The 15,519-nt window shown below is 40.9% G+C and overlaps 2 protein-coding genes across 3 annotated transcripts in view; one reads left to right on the plus strand and one right to left on the minus strand.

The window, feature by feature from the left end:
* Positions 1 to 15,519, minus strand: part of PDLIM5 (PDZ and LIM domain 5) — a 402,175-nt gene that overhangs the window by 355,847 nt on the left and 30,809 nt on the right. The window lies entirely within an intron of this gene.
* The window catches only part of HPGDS (hematopoietic prostaglandin D synthase), a 37,921-nt gene continuing 27,614 nt past the window's right edge, over positions 5,213 to 15,519 (plus strand). The window contains exon 1 of one of the 2 annotated variants that reach the window (XM_070790883.1): positions 5,213 to 5,659. The gene's annotated coding sequence lies outside the window, so the exon portion shown is untranslated. The remainder of the gene's footprint in view (positions 5,660 to 15,519) is intronic. The other variant, XM_070790882.1, reaches the window with a different exon arrangement.

Raw genomic sequence — 15,519 nt, forward strand, 5'->3', positions numbered from 1 at the left:
AAACATTTATTCCCATTCTTGGTGTTAATTATTGCATTATTCTTCACAGTACCTGAAGCATCAGGTAAGAAAAATTGTGCTGTCCCTGTTGAAATCTGGGAAAACAGATACTAAAAGTTTGCAAGTACATTTCAATTACCCAAATAGGCTAGGAGCAGAAAAAGAAACATATTCTCATTTCCTGCTTTATTAATCCCAGGTTTAAATACTTCAGTTTTAGATGTTTTCAGATTCTCAAATAACTGACTATGAAAAGGAAATTGTTTGATTAAGTAAAATATACCAGAAAACTTTAGAAGTTGAGAAGGAAGCTCTGTGGGGTTCTCCTGGAGACTTCCTTCTTTTTCCATCAACAGTGCAGTTAGAAAAGTAGAAATGGGTTTGACTGACCACTTCCCCTTTACCAAAATAAAAAAAAAAATAAGGAACTAACATGTGAGCTATTTTTATAATATTATATTTCCATTATTGAAGAAATGTGTAATAATCACTCAAACTTAACAAGCAGTAACCACTTGCCAAGCAATGCAGAGTTACTTGAATATATTAACCTGTTTAATCCTTTCTACTCTGATAAGAATGATTTTTTATCATCACCGTTTGTTTTATAGAAGAGGAAACATGCTGAGAGAGGGTGAGGAACTGCCTAAGATTCCAGAGCTGGAAAGCAGCGGAGCTGGAATTCCAATACCGGGGCTCCAGCCGGCAGTACTCCAGACCAGAAGTCTCATCAGTACCTTGAGAGAGCACACTACTGTGCAGGTTGGAGGATAAGGAAAACAAGAAAAAACTGGACTCTGAGTTAATACTGGGTTTTAAACAGCAGTTAGGAACTTGATAATTTTATCAGTTGGCTTCCAGCTTGGGAGTAATGGCGGAAAGGAAGATACAGTCAAATTAAAATAGTCCTTCTAATGATTGTGTGGACAAAGTGTAACAAATTGCCACATTTATTCACAGTTACGTCTCATGCAGTCCAATCTAGATGCACAGGGTATCCATAAAGGGCACCTGGCATGAAGAAATAATTACCCCACTGGGGGCAGGGAGCTGTGAAATAGTGATCCACAAGGGGTTTCATCTTGCGTTTCTCACATTTCCCTTCCCTCTATCAGACAAAGAGTTGACTTTGTGTTCATTCTCCTCAGGAGAGGATGAAGCAACAAGAAAAATAAAAGTTGCCCTGCAAGTGCTTTTCTTCCCGGCTCTTAGTTCCAAAACCTAACTACAGAGAATGCAAGAATTCATCAGCGTAGACTCTTGAAGGAAACCGATCCCCTCTTCATACACTTGCTAATGATATTAACAACTGCTAATACTCACAGATCTCTAACTATACATCAGGCACTTTTGGAAGCACTGTGTACTCATTAAATGCTTTCAAAACCCTATGAGGGAGTTACTACTATCATAAGAATGCTCTGCAAGGGTGATGATTTTTGTCTTCTTTTGTTTACCTCTTTACCTCTTATTATCCAGAAGAGCACCTGGCAGAGATTAAGTACTCAATAAATATTTGTTGGAGTAAATTTCCATCTAAAGATGAAGGGGTTAAGGCACAGACAGGTTAATAACTTGCCCAAGTCCTACAGTTGGTAGTAGAGGATTTTGCAGTATTCCCACTTGGGTTGGGGACAGGAGAAGAGAGGGGGGAAATATGTGGTTCCTGAGCAGAAGGGCACTAGGCTGCTGCTGTGCTGCCCAGGAGGCGGCAAGACCACATTGAAGGGATAGTTGTGTTGGTCGGTGGGCAGCTGGAACCTCAGGGGGCATTGTGAGTGACTAAACTGCCACATTTGGGCAGAACGAGGATAAGGAGGCAGAGAAGCAGCAGGGAACCGCTAGTGTGAACACTACACACACAAAGGCAGCGGGCAGCCTCTAGGACAGCCTGTGCTGATCAGTGACCAAGGAGCAAATGGCTACCCCTCCCCTGACTGATGATTTGTTCTCTGCCAGCTAAGCCAGCCAAGCAGAATGGGTTGTAAAGCAAAAAATCGTTCCAGAAAATGAGCAAAGTGCTATTATTTTTTCATATTTAATTTTTTTTTCTACTGAAGCATTATGTAGGGAAAGAATATTAAATGTATCATCAGAAGGCCTAGGCTTTCATTCTAGCTTGTCCCATTCCAAATTCCTGGCCAATTTATCTAATCTACCTGCATCTCTGTTTCTTCATCTCTGAAATGGGGATTAAAAATAATCGAGGTGAGGACAAAAAGATTTTTTTAAAATGTAAGCTAAAACTCAGTGAAAGATAATTAATGCAATGTGTTAATTTTGGACTGCTTCCATTCCATTTGCACTTGATTTTGAGTGACATATATCATTTTGGCAGTAACGGGCTGTACTTGTGTGTGTGTGTTGTGTTTTTTTTTTTGGTGGGGGGCTGCTATGCACAGGCTCTTCATTTGTGGCACGCAGGCTTCTTCTCTAGGTATGGTGCACAGGCTTAGCTGCCTTGAGGCATGTAAGATCTTAGTTACCCAACGAGGGATCAAACTGGCAACTTTTGCATTAGAAGGAGGATTCTTAACCACTGGACCACCAGAGAAGTCCTGTACTTGTATCTTCTTAATTAGAATTTTTATAGGTTAATATATATTGGCAGGTCACAATTGATGAGTTCACAAACAGTTGGACATGACTGAGCATGCATGCACATATATATATATATATATATTTATTTTCATTTCGATGTTTATAATAAATGGATATGCAAATACTTTTCAAACTTTAAAGCAGTTAGAAATAGGAAATATTAAATAATTGATAGGTTGCTATTGTTGCCTTCTGGAAGTTAAAAACTAGACTGTCATTAAAATGTTTCATGGATAATCTGCAGGTTCAGTAATATCCTGACAGGTACTTATTTAGCTGTACCTTTTCACTGAGCTGTTCTAATATTGAAGCTGGAATTAATTTATGCACTAAAGACTGAAAAAATAAATTTCTAAAACATTTAGGCATTTGTTACTAATCTGTTTAAGATTCATCAACAAGACATAGGTGGAGATTTAAAAAAAATGTATATGTGGGAGTTGTGAGTGAAGTTTATTTGGGGCAAAATGAGGACTATAACCTGGGAGACACAGATAGCTCTAGGAAATTACTCCAAAGAGGTAGAGGGGGAAGGTCAGCATATATGTGATTTTGATGAAGGGAGAGTACATGTAATCAAGCACATATTTTTTGCAGAAACTTTCTGCTAGTCTTGTGAAGGTTACTGCTATTCACAAGGAGTAGTCACCACCAAGAAGGATGTTAGTGCTTTTCCGGATATGAGGAAATAAAAAGAATCTATCTGAAGACCTGTTCTGCCAGTATTCCCAGAGAAGAAAGTGCCTCATTTCTGTTCTCCAGCTTGAGTTCCTTTCAGGGGAGAGTTGAAAGTCACCTGCAGCAGTAGCACATGACTTAATCCCTATAGCTGTAGATGGCAATTGCCAATTTGTAGTCGCCATAGGGAAATCTTTCCCTCCAGTTTTACTTTAAACAAAATGACCCTGAAACCAAGCTAAGGGCTCATGTACACACAGCACGTAAAGCCAAACTGACAGTGGGAGTTTGCAGGAAAGGAAGGCTTTATTGCAGGACATCAAGCAAGGGAGTGGGAGGCAGGCCTCAGATCTACTCCAGCTTGGTCTTTCGTTAGGCTTTTATTTTTTAAGGGAAAGAACCAAAAGGCTGGGATTAATTATTGGTTTGTGACACTTCTGTGACATTTCTTAATTGAAGTTTTGGGAGTCACAGGATGTCTCTGGCCAGGTGGTCCATGCTTTGGGGTCTGTTAGCTCACCTTGCCCTTGAGAAACAACCTGGGTTTGTGGATTAATTATGATAGCTTATTTAACTTATATTCAGAGTACATCATGAGAAATGCTGGACTGGATGAAGCACAAGCTGGAATCAAGATTGCCGGGAGAAATATCAATAACCTCAGATATGCAGATGACACCACCCTTATGGCAGAACGTGAAGAAGAACTAAAGAGTCTCTTGATGAAAGTGAAAGAGGAGAGTGAAAAAGTTGGCTTAAAACTCAACATTCAGAAAACCAAAATCATGGCATCCAGTCTCATCACTTCATGGCAAATAGATGGGGAAACAGTGGAAACAGTGACAAACTTTACTTTTGGGGGCTCCAAAATTGCTGCAGATGGTGACTGCAGCCATGAGATTAAAAGATGTTTGCTCCTTGGAAGAAGTTATGACCAACCTAGACAGCATATTAAAAAGCTGAGACATTACTTTGCCAACAAAGTTTTGTCTAGTCAAAGCTATGGTTTTCCAGTAGTCATGTATGGATGTGAGAGTTGGACTGTAAAGAAAGTTGAGCACCGAAGAATTGATGCTTTTGAACTGTGGTGTGGAGAAGACTCTTGAGAGTCCCTTGAACAGCAAGGAGAACCAGTCAGTCCATCCTAATATTCAGGAAATCAGTCCTGGATATTCATTGGAAGGACTGATGCTGAAGTTGAAACTCCAATACTTTGGCCACCTGATGCAAAGAACTGACTCATTTGAAAACACCCTGACGCTAGGAAAGATTGAAGGTGGGAGAAGAGGACGACAGAGGATGAGATGGCTAGATGGGATCACCGAATCAATGGACATGAGTTTGAATAAGCTCTGGGAGTTGGTGATGGACAGGGAGGCCTGGCATGCTGCAGTCCATGGGGATGCAAAAAGTCAGACGTGACTGAGCTGAACTGAACTATGATTGTGATAATAGTCATCTTGGTATACTAAAAATATTATCAACAACAGCGATCTTAGTCATCTGACTCTGGTTGGTGAGTATTCTGTTAGGACAATATTGAGGTCAGAGGGGACAAGAAGGGGAATACAGTTTTAAACCAAGAGATTAACTACAAACTCAGTCAAGGACCTTGGTTAGGGGGATTTAGTTTCAGCCCTTATAACAGTGCAAGTGAAATATACTACCTGCAATGAGAATTTAGAGAGCCTCTTTTAAAATATGACTTGAAAAAAAAATTAAAAAATGACTTGTGGGGAAATATACACTGGGACATTCATCCAATGACATGCTGTTCATGGAGCTTACGTAGCACTGGGGGAGGATGAATACAAACAGATTAAATACGTTGTGTTGCCAGACACTGTGATGAATAAACACAGAGCAGGTAAAGGAAGAGGTTGTTTGAGGAGGGTTCTGGGGAGGAGGTGGTCAGCCAAGGACTAGCGGAGGACTCACCAAGGAGAGCTAGTGAGGTGAGGAGCAAGCTGTGTATACATCTGTAAAGAGGGTTTACTCACTCTCAAATTTTCTTTTTCTCTTGGGACCTATGGTTCTTTTTCTTAAAAAAAAAAAAAAAAAGACTTTAAAAATAAACGAACATGTAGCAATAGACAGCTGTAACTTTGACTTTACTAACTGTATGCAAATAACTCAGGTTATTTATATAAGAGATCCTATAAAATGCCAAGAATAACTGGAAGTCTTTATACTTTTAGGCGGGCACATTTCATCTAAGAAATGAAGGAAGAGACTTAGATGGAAGTAAGTCACTTCTCTCATTGGCTTGTGACCAATGATCTTGATCACTGTGGCTTGATCTTACTCTTCATATAAACCCAAATGCAGTCATACATAAGAGCATAGACGATACTAGAAACTCCACAGAGACACAGCCCAAGTAAGTGATATGACTGAACTGTACAGAGATTAGAAATGATATAATCTTCTCTCTTCATTTTAGGTTTATTTTGATTACTGTCATATTCTGTATGTATCTGTCTTATGCCCTGTTTTTAGATTGAACTGTAAAATTGTTAATTCTTTATTTGTAAGCATCTATCCATCAAAATTACTCTCCAAATTCTATCCCATTTTCAAATAATCTATTGAAATCTTTAAAGTGCTTAACAAAGTATTTGAATCTTAGCCTCCTTTGCCAGAGAGCTGAATTTGTATGTTGTTATTTTTCTAGCAGAGACATTAGAATTTTTGAGACTCTGTTTTACTGTACTCTTACAGCAATATACATATTAGAATAAAGACTTAGTTAAAATTAAATGGATTTATAAAGATAGTTTGTATTTTCAATGACTGCATGAGAATTGCTTCTGGGATTAAATATTTCTGTATTTTGTTGTTAATCGGCTGAAATGTATCAGTATTACATAAAGTAAAAAAGAGCTACAAACCTAGGAGAAATAAAGGAAATACCCAGTGTAGAATTTTTCAAAAGCACTACTATTTTCTATGTATTTAATTTCTAAACAAGTTTAGCAAATATCAAAAGCTGTATTTTCTTTTGCACTTAATGGCTACATTCATATGAGTGTTTATGTGGGTAACTAATACCCATCAGGGTATTAGTTAGTCATCCACCCCTATGTTCTTTAAGAATCTTTATATCTTATTTTTTAAAAAGAAGCTGAAGTAAGCTTTTTGTTTATCTGCCGAATCAGGAACTTCTCATGACTTGGTGTGGAGTGGGAGAAAAGCAGCAGTTAGTTTCTAGGTGTACAGGAGAAGCTTAAGGATGATCAAACGTTTTCCTTCTTGTTTCTAAATCATTTCAGGAAATAAATGCAGCTTACCCTAACACAGAATGACTATGACAGGGCTCAGAGATGAAGCTAACAGGAAATAAGTGACCAGCATGACACTGGAATTTGCATAGGCCCATTAAATCATATTCAAGTCTACAATACACCTGGGTGTTATTTCCATGTATCATGTGAAGTCAGGGTCTAATTATGTGTTATCTTTCCTCTTTTGTCTCCCAAACATTTTAGCCTACTCCTCTTATGAAGCCCACTGTAATATCTTGTCTCTCATATATCTGAGGTTCTGTCTCCAGACTCTGTGCATCTCCCTTTATCTAGTCCTGAACAAACATCACATTACCATAATTACATGGCTTTTTATGTCTTGCTATCTGGTAGGTCAAGTTCTCGCCTCTATTCTCTTAAATTTTAGGGGACTATTTTAGTCCTTTGCATTTCCATTTGAAGTTTAGGATCAGGTTTACCTCTAGAGTCTCTTGGATTTTGAATATGGGCAAGCATTTGATTGTAAAGAAGGACAATTTTGTCTCTTCCTTTCTACTCCTTACGTATGTTTCAAGCAGGTTCCTCCAACCTCCCATCCTGTGTAGAGGATTTTATTCCCTTTTATTCTGAAAAATATCCTGGGGGCTTTCCCAGTGGCTCAAATGGTAAAGAATCTGCCTGCAATGCAGGAGACCTGGGTTCAATCCCTTGTGGGGAAGATCCCCTGGAGGGCATGGCAACTCACTCCAGTATTCTTGCCTGGAGAATTCCATGGACAGAGGAGTCTGGCTGGCTACAGTCCATGGGGTCACAAAGAGTCAGACACGACTGAGTGACTAATCATTCACTTTTTCTTTCTGAAAAAAGCTAAGGTCTAGGCTGCCCAATTGGAGAAGGCAATGGCACCCCACTCCAGTACTTTTGCCTGGAAGATCCCATGGATGGAGAAGCCTGGTAGGCTGCAGTCCATGGAGTCCCTAGAGTTGGACACAACTGAGCGACTTCACTTTCACTTTTCACTTTCATGCATTGGAGAAGGAAATGGCAACCCACTCCAGTGTTCTTGCCTGGAGAATCCCAGGGATGGGGAAGCCTGGTGGGCTGCCGTCTATGGGGTCGCACAGAGTGGGACACGACTGAAGCGACTTAGCAGCAGTAGCAGGCTGCCCAGTGCCGCTAGCAGAATTCCAGATCCTGCTCACTGCATTTCATTTCTGTTCATTTGGTCTAGGCAAACTTTCTCTCACTCTTGATTCTAACTTTGTATCTTCTTTTTATATAACTTTCACTTTTTATGTCCCTGTAGCAGACTAGATTTTACCAAAGAACACGATCTCGAGGACTTGAGTCCAGTTGAATCACACAAAGCTGGACTCTTCTCCACTGCTAGGGGGAACCATCCCTCTCTCTCTTACCTCTTCTCACCCTCCTCCTTTTTCTTTGCTTTCTCAGTAAATACTATGCACTGAGCACTGTATTGGTGGTACTTCTGTTGTTCAGTAACCAAGTCGTGTCCAACTCTTTAAACCCCATTAGCACACCTGGCACACCTGACTTCCCTGTCCCTCACCATCTCCCAGAGTTTGCCCAAGTTCTTGTCCATGGAATCAGTGATGCCATCCAACCATCTCATTCTCTGTCACCGTCTTCTTCTCCTGCCCTCAACCTTTCCCAGCATCAGGGTCTTTCCCAATAAGTCAGCTGTTCACATCAGGTGGCCAAAGTATTGGAGTTCAGCTTCAGCATCAGTAATTCCAATGGGTATTCAGGGGTGATTAACTGGTTTGATCTCCTTGGTACTTTACACACAGTATTTTCATTGCCATCTTACAGGTAAGGAAAGTAAAGTGAGGAACACTGACTTGCCCAAGGCCATTCAGATAGTAAGTGGTTGGCTCACTCCAGAACCACTCACTCTCTTCCATTACCTTCTCTACCCTGAACTTGATCCTCACTGCATCCCTTGGTGGGGGCGGGGGGGATGTGTTTTAAGTTCAACCTTTTACTTCATTATCCTTATGAAATAAAGGCTTTAGCAAAGTGAGATAATTGTTACAGTTGAGTTCAGTCACTCAGTCGTGTCCGACTCTTTGCAACCCCATGAATCACAGCACGCCAGGCCTTCCTGTCCATCACCATCTCCCAGAGTTCACTCAAACTCACGTCCATTGAGTTGGTGATGCCATCCAGCCATATCATCCTCTGTCATCCGCTTTTCTTCCTGCCCCCAATCCCTCCCAGCATCAGAGTCTTTTCCAATGAGTCAACTCCTCACATGAGGTACCCAAAGTACTGGAGTTTCAGCTTTAGCATCATTCCTTCCAAAGAACACCTAGGACTGATCTCCTTTAGAATGGACTGGTTGGATCTTCTTGCAGTCCAAGGGACTCTCAAGAGTCTTCTCCAACACCACAGTTCAATAGCATCAATTCTTTGGTGCTCAGCTTTCTTCACAGTCCAACTCTCACATCCATACATGACCACTGGAAATACCATAGCCTTGACTAGAAGAACCTTTGTTGGCAAAGAAATATCTCTGCTTTTCAATATGCTGTCTAGGTTGGTCATAACTTTCCTTCCAAGGAGTAAGCGTCTTTTAATTTCATGGCTGCAGTCACCATCTGCAGTGATTTAGGAGCCCCCCAAAATAAATTCTGACAATGTTTCCACTGTTGCCCAATCTATTTGCCACGAAGTGATGGGACCAGATGCCATGATCTTTGTTTTCTGTATATTGAGCTTTAAGCCAAATTTTTCACTCTCCTCTTTCACTTTCATCAAGAGGCTTTTGAGTTCCTCTTCACTTTCTGCCATAAGGGTGGTGTCATCTGCATATCTGAGGTTATTGATATTTCTCCCGGCAATCTTGATTCCAGCTTGTGCTTCTTCCAGCCCAGCATTTCTCATTATGTACTCTGCATATAAGTTAATAAGCAGAGTAACAATATACAGCCTTGACATACTGCTTTTCCTATTTGACCAGTCTGTTGTTCCATGTCCACTTCTAACTCTTGCTTCCTGACCTGCATATAGGTTTCTCAAGAGACAGATCAGGTGGTCTGGTATTCCCATCTCTTTCAGAATTTTCCACAGTTTATTGTGATCCACACAGTCAAAGGCTTTGGCATAGTTAATAAAGCAGAAATAGATGTTTTTCTGGAACTCTCTTGCTTTTTCCATGATCCAGCAGATGTTGGCAATTTGATCTCTGGTTCCTCTGCCTTTTCTAAAACCAGCTTGAACATCTGGAAGTTCACGGTTCACATATTGCTAAAGCCTGGCTTGAGAATTCTGAGCATTACTTTACTAGCGTGTGAGATGAGTGCAATTGTGTGGTAGTTTGAGCATTCTTTGGCATTGCCTTTCTTTGGGATCGGAATGAAAACTGACCTTTTCCAGTCCTGTGGCCACTGCTGAGTTTTCCAAATTGGCTGGCATATTGAGTGCAGCACTTTCACAGCATCATCTTTCAGGATTTGGAATAGCTCAACTGGAATTCCATCACCTCCACTAGCTTTGTTCGCAGTGATGCTTTCTAAGGCCCACTTGACTTCACATTCCAGGATGTCTGGCTCTAGGTGAGTAATCACACCATTGTGATTATATTGGTCGTGGAGATCTTTTTTGTACAGTTCTTCTGTGTACTCTTGACATCTCTTCTTAATATTTTCTGCTTCTGTTAGGTCCATACCATTTCTGTCCTTTATCGAGCCCATCTTTGCATGAAATGTTCCCTTGGTATCTCTAATTTTCTTGACGAGATCTCTAGTCTTTCCCATTCTGTTGTTTTCCTCTATTTCTTTGCATTGATCACTGAGGAAGGCTTTCTTATCTGTTCTTGCTATTCTTTGGAACTCTGCATTTAGATGCTTATATCTTTCCTTTTCTCCTTTGCTTTTTGCTTCTCTTCTTTTCACAGCTATTTGTAAGGCCTCCCCAGACAGCCATTTTGGGTTTTCTGCATTTCTTTTCCATGGGGATGGTCTTGATCCCTGTCTCCAGTACAGTGTCATGAACCTCAGTCCATAGTTCATCAGGCACTCTGTCTATCAGATCTAGGCCCTTAAATCGATTTCTCACTTCCACTGTATAATCATAAGGGATTTGATTTAGGTCATACCTGAATGGTCTAGTGGTTTTCCCTACTTTCTTCAATTTAAGTCTGAATTTGGCAATAAGGAGTTCACGGTCTGAGCCACAGTCAGCTCCTGGTCTTGCTTTTGCTGACTGTATAGAGCTTCTCCATCTTTGGCTGCAAAGAATATAATCAATCTGATTTCGGTGTTGACCATCTGGTGATGTCCATGTATAGAGTCTTCTCTTGTGTTGTTGGAAGAGGGTGTTTGCTACGACCAGTGTATTCTGTTGGCAAAATTCTATTAGCCTTTGCCCTGCTTCATTCCGTATTCCAAGGCCAAATTTGCCTGTTACTCCAGGTGTTTCTTGACTTCCTACTTTTGCATTCCAGTCCTCTGTAATGAAAAGGACATCTTTTTTGGGTGTTAGTTCTAAAAGGTCTTGTAGGTCTTCATAGAACTGTTCAACTTCATCTTCTTCAGCTTTACTGGTTGGGGCATAGACTTGGATTACTGTGATATTGAATGGTTGCCTTGGAAACAAACAGAGATCATTCTGTCATTTTTGAGATTGCATCCAAGTACTGCATTTTGGACTCTTTTGTTGACCATGATGGCTACTCCATTTCTTCCAAGGGATTCCTGCCCATAGTAGTAGATATAATGGTCATCTGAGTTAAATTCACCCATTCCAGTCCATTTTAGTTTGCTGATTCCTAAAATGTCGATGTTCACTCTTGCCATCTCCTGTTTGACCACTTCCAATTTGCCTTGATTCATGGACTTGACATTCCAGGTTCCTAGGCAATATTGCTCTTTACAACATTGGACCTTGCTTTTATCACCAGTCACATCCACAGCTGGGTATTGTTTTTGCTTTGGCTTCATCCCTTCCTTCTTTCTGGAGTTATTTCTCCACTGACCTCCAGTAGCATATTGGGCCCCTACTGACCTGGGAAGTTCTTCTTTCAGTATCCTATCATTTTGGCTTTTCATACTGTTCATGGGGTTCTCAAGGCAAGAATACTGAAGTGGTTTGCCATTCCCTTCTCCAGTGGACAAGATTCTGTCAGACGTCTTCACCATGACCCGCCCGTCTTGGGTTGTGCTACGGGCATGGCTTAGTTTCATTGAGTTAGACAAGGCTGTGGTCCTAGTGTGATTAGATTGACTAGTTTTCTGTGATTATGGCTTCAGTGTGTTTGCCCTCTGATGCTCTCTTGCAAAACCTACCGTCTTACTTGGGTTTCTCTTACCTTGGACATGGGGTATCTCTTCACAGCTGCTCCAGCAAATCGTAGCTGCTGCTCCTTACCTTGGATGAGGGGTATCTCCTCACTGCCCCTCCCCTTGACCTTGAACATGGAGTAGCTCCTCTAGGCCCTTCTGCGCCTGCGCACCCACCACTCTTTGGATGTGGGGTTGCTCCTCTCGCCGCTTCCCCTAACCTCGGGCGTGGGGTAGCTCCTCCCAGCCGCCACCCCTGGCCTCGGGTGTGGGGTAGCTCCTCCCAGCCACCGCCCCTGGCCTCGGATGCGGGGTAGCTCCTCTCTCATATCAGCAGTATATTGTTACAGATATACTGATAAATGCTATCAGGGAAAAAATATGTTTTTCTACTTTAGATTTTATTGTAAGTTTCCTTATGTTTTCATTGGCCATGAAAACATTTACTTGGAATTCCTCTTGTTAGTCTTTCTGCAAAAGCTTATAAGATATAGAAAGGATTTTTAGAGTCAGTATATGCTTCCAACAGTTTTTATCTTTAGTACTTACTGGTTTTGTGTTATAAAATGTGCACGTATATCTTAAAAAATAAAAGTCTTCAAGTTTGGAGTTTTATAACAGGAAAAAATTAAGAAACCAGACTTTTGCTTGGTAGAAAATATAACTATGCAAGTGACTATAGAAATGTGATGTTAAAGTAAAGCTTCATTAATGAGTTATGACTGTTGAAAGCATGTTCTTGAAAGCAAGATAAGCATTTGTCAGATGTCCATGGGCCTTGCCAAGTTTTAGATGTAAAGATATATTTGCAGAGAAATAAAGACAGCTACCAATTCATGCTAGGAATTTTTAAATGTCTTCTTTACTTAAATTAAATACAATGTAAAAGTTTGATTTTGCAGAATTAACAACAACCCTCTCATTTTCATGTAGAATTATGTGATATTTGACCAAATGAGAAAAGATTATACTTAATTTAAAATGTTGATCCTATGGACAAATATGAATCTATATATACATATAATGTTCATAAGAAATTCATAATGTCCTCAGGAGCATTGACCAATAGCATAAAAATCAATTAAAATAGCATGAAATTGTCTGGGAATGTTTAACTGTAGGATTCCTGTGTGCTGTTTCCTATATCTCTTGACCCCTCTGTTCCTTATCAGTACCTGTCAGGAGCGAGAGGAGTGGCAAGCCACTCCCAGGACTAAGATAATAGAAATTGGATGCTTGCATAGGATTTCCTACATTCAGATCAGATCAGATCAAATCAGTCGCTCAGTCATGTCCGACTCTTTGCGACCCCATGAATCGCAGCACGCCAGGCCTCCCTGTCCATCACCAACTCCCGGAGTTCACTCAAACTCACATCCATTGAGTCAGTGATGCCATCCAGCCATCTCATCCTCTGTTGTCCCCTTCTCTTGCCCCCAATTCCTCCCAGCATCAGAGTCTTTTCCAGTGAGTCAACTCTTCGCATGAGGTGGCCAAAGTACTGGAGTTTCAGCTTTTGCATCATTCCTTCCAAAGAAATCCCAGGGCTGATCTCCTTCAGAATGGACTGGTTGGATCTCCTTGCAGTCCAAGGGACTCTCAAGAGTCTTCTCCAACACCACAGTTCAATAGCATCAATTCTTTGGCACTCAGCCTTCTTCACAGTCCAACTCTCACATCCATACATGACCACCGGAAAAACCATAGCCTTGACTAGAAGAACCTTTGTTGGCAAAGTAATGTCTCTGCTTTTGAATGTGCTATCTAGATTGGACATAACTTTCCTTCCAAGGAGTAAGCGTCTTTTAATTTCATGGCTGCAGTCACCATCTGTAGTGATTTTGGAGCCCAGAAAAATAAAGTCTGACACTGTTTCCACTGTTTCCCCTTCTATTTCCCATAAAGTGATGGGACCAGATGCCATGATCTTCGTTTTCTGAATATTGAGCTTTAAGCCAACTTTTTCCCTCTCCACTTTCACTTTCATCAAGAGGCTTTTGAGTTCCTCTTCACTTTCTGCCATAAGGGTGGTGTCATCTGCATATCTGAGGTTATTGATATTTCTCCTGGCCACCTTGATTCAGGCTTGTGTTTCTTGCAGTCCAGCATTTCTCATGATGTACTCTGCATAGAAGTTAAATAAACAGGGTGACAATATACAGCCTTGATGTACTGCTTTTCCTATTTGGAACCAGTCTGTTGTTCCATGTCCAGTTCTAACTGTTGCTTCCTGACCTGCATACAAATTTCTCAAGAGGCAGATCAGGTGTTTTGGTATTCCCATCTCTTTCAGAATTTTCCACAGTTTATTGTGATCCACACAGTCAAAGGCTTTGGCATAGTCAATAAAGCAGAAATAGATGTTTTTCTGGAACTCTCTTGCTTTTTCCATGATCCAGCGGATGTTGGCAATTTGATCTCTGGTTCCTCTGCTTTTTCTAAAACCAGCTTGAACATCTGGAAGTTCATGGTTCACATATTGCTGAAGCCTGCCTTGGAGAATTCTGAGCATTACTTTACTAGTGTGTGAGATGAGTGCAATTGTGCGGTAGTTTGAGCATTCTTTGGCATTGCCTTTCTTTGGGATCGGAATGAAAACGGACCTTTTCCAGTCCTGTGGCCACTGCTGAGTTTTCCAAATTGGCTGGCATACTGAGCGCAGCACTTTCACAACATCATCTTTCAGGATTTGGAATAGCTCAACTGGAATTCTATCACCTCCACTAGTTCTGTTCGTAGTGATGCTTTCTAAGGCCCTCTTGACTTCACATTCCAGGATGTCTGGCTCTAGGTCATGATCATACCATCGTGATCATCTGGGTCATGAAGATCTTTTTTGTACAGTTCTTCTGTGTATTCTTGACATCTCTTCTTAATATCTTCTGCTTCTGTTAGGTCCATACCATTTCTGTCCTTTATCGAGCTCATCTTTGCATGAAATGCTCCTTTGGTATCTCTGATTTTCTTGATGAGATCTCTAGTCTTTCCCATTCTGTTGTTTTCCTCTATTTCTTTGCATTGATCGCTGAAGAAGGCTTTCTTATCTGTTCTTGCTATTCTTTGGAACTCTGCATTTAGATGCTTATATCTTTCCTTTTCTCCTTTGCTTTTTGCTTCTCTTCTTTTCACAGCTATTTGTAAGGCCTCCCCAGACAGCCATTTTGCTTTTTTGCATTTCTTTCCCATGGGGATGGTCTTGATCCCTGTCTCCTGTACAATGTCACGAACCTCATTCCATAGTTCATCAGGCACTCTGTCTATCAGATCTAGGCCCTTAAATCGATTTCTCACTTCCACTGTATAGTCATAAGGGATTTGATTTAGGTCATACCTGAATGGTCTAGTGGTTTTCCCTACTTTCTTCAACTTAAGTCTGAATTTGGCAATAAGGAGTTCATGGTCTGAGCCACAGTCAGCTCCTGGTCTTGCTTTTGCTGACTGTATAGAGCTTCTCCATCTTTGGCTGCAAAGAATATAATCAATCTGATTTCGGTGTTGACCATCTGGTGATGTCCATGTATAGAGTCTTCTCTTGTGTTGTTGGAAGAGGGTGTTTGTTATGACCAGTGCATTTTCTTGGCAAAACTCTATTAGTCTTTGCCCTGCTTCATTTCGTATTCCAAGGCCAAATTTGCCTGTTACTCCAGGTGTTTCTTGACTTCCTACTTTTGCATTCCAGTCCTCTATAATGA

This window comes from Bos indicus, chromosome 6 (genome assembly GCF_029378745.1).
Source record: "Bos indicus isolate NIAB-ARS_2022 breed Sahiwal x Tharparkar chromosome 6, NIAB-ARS_B.indTharparkar_mat_pri_1.0, whole genome shotgun sequence".
Taxonomy (NCBI): Eukaryota; Metazoa; Chordata; class Mammalia; order Artiodactyla; family Bovidae; genus Bos; species Bos indicus.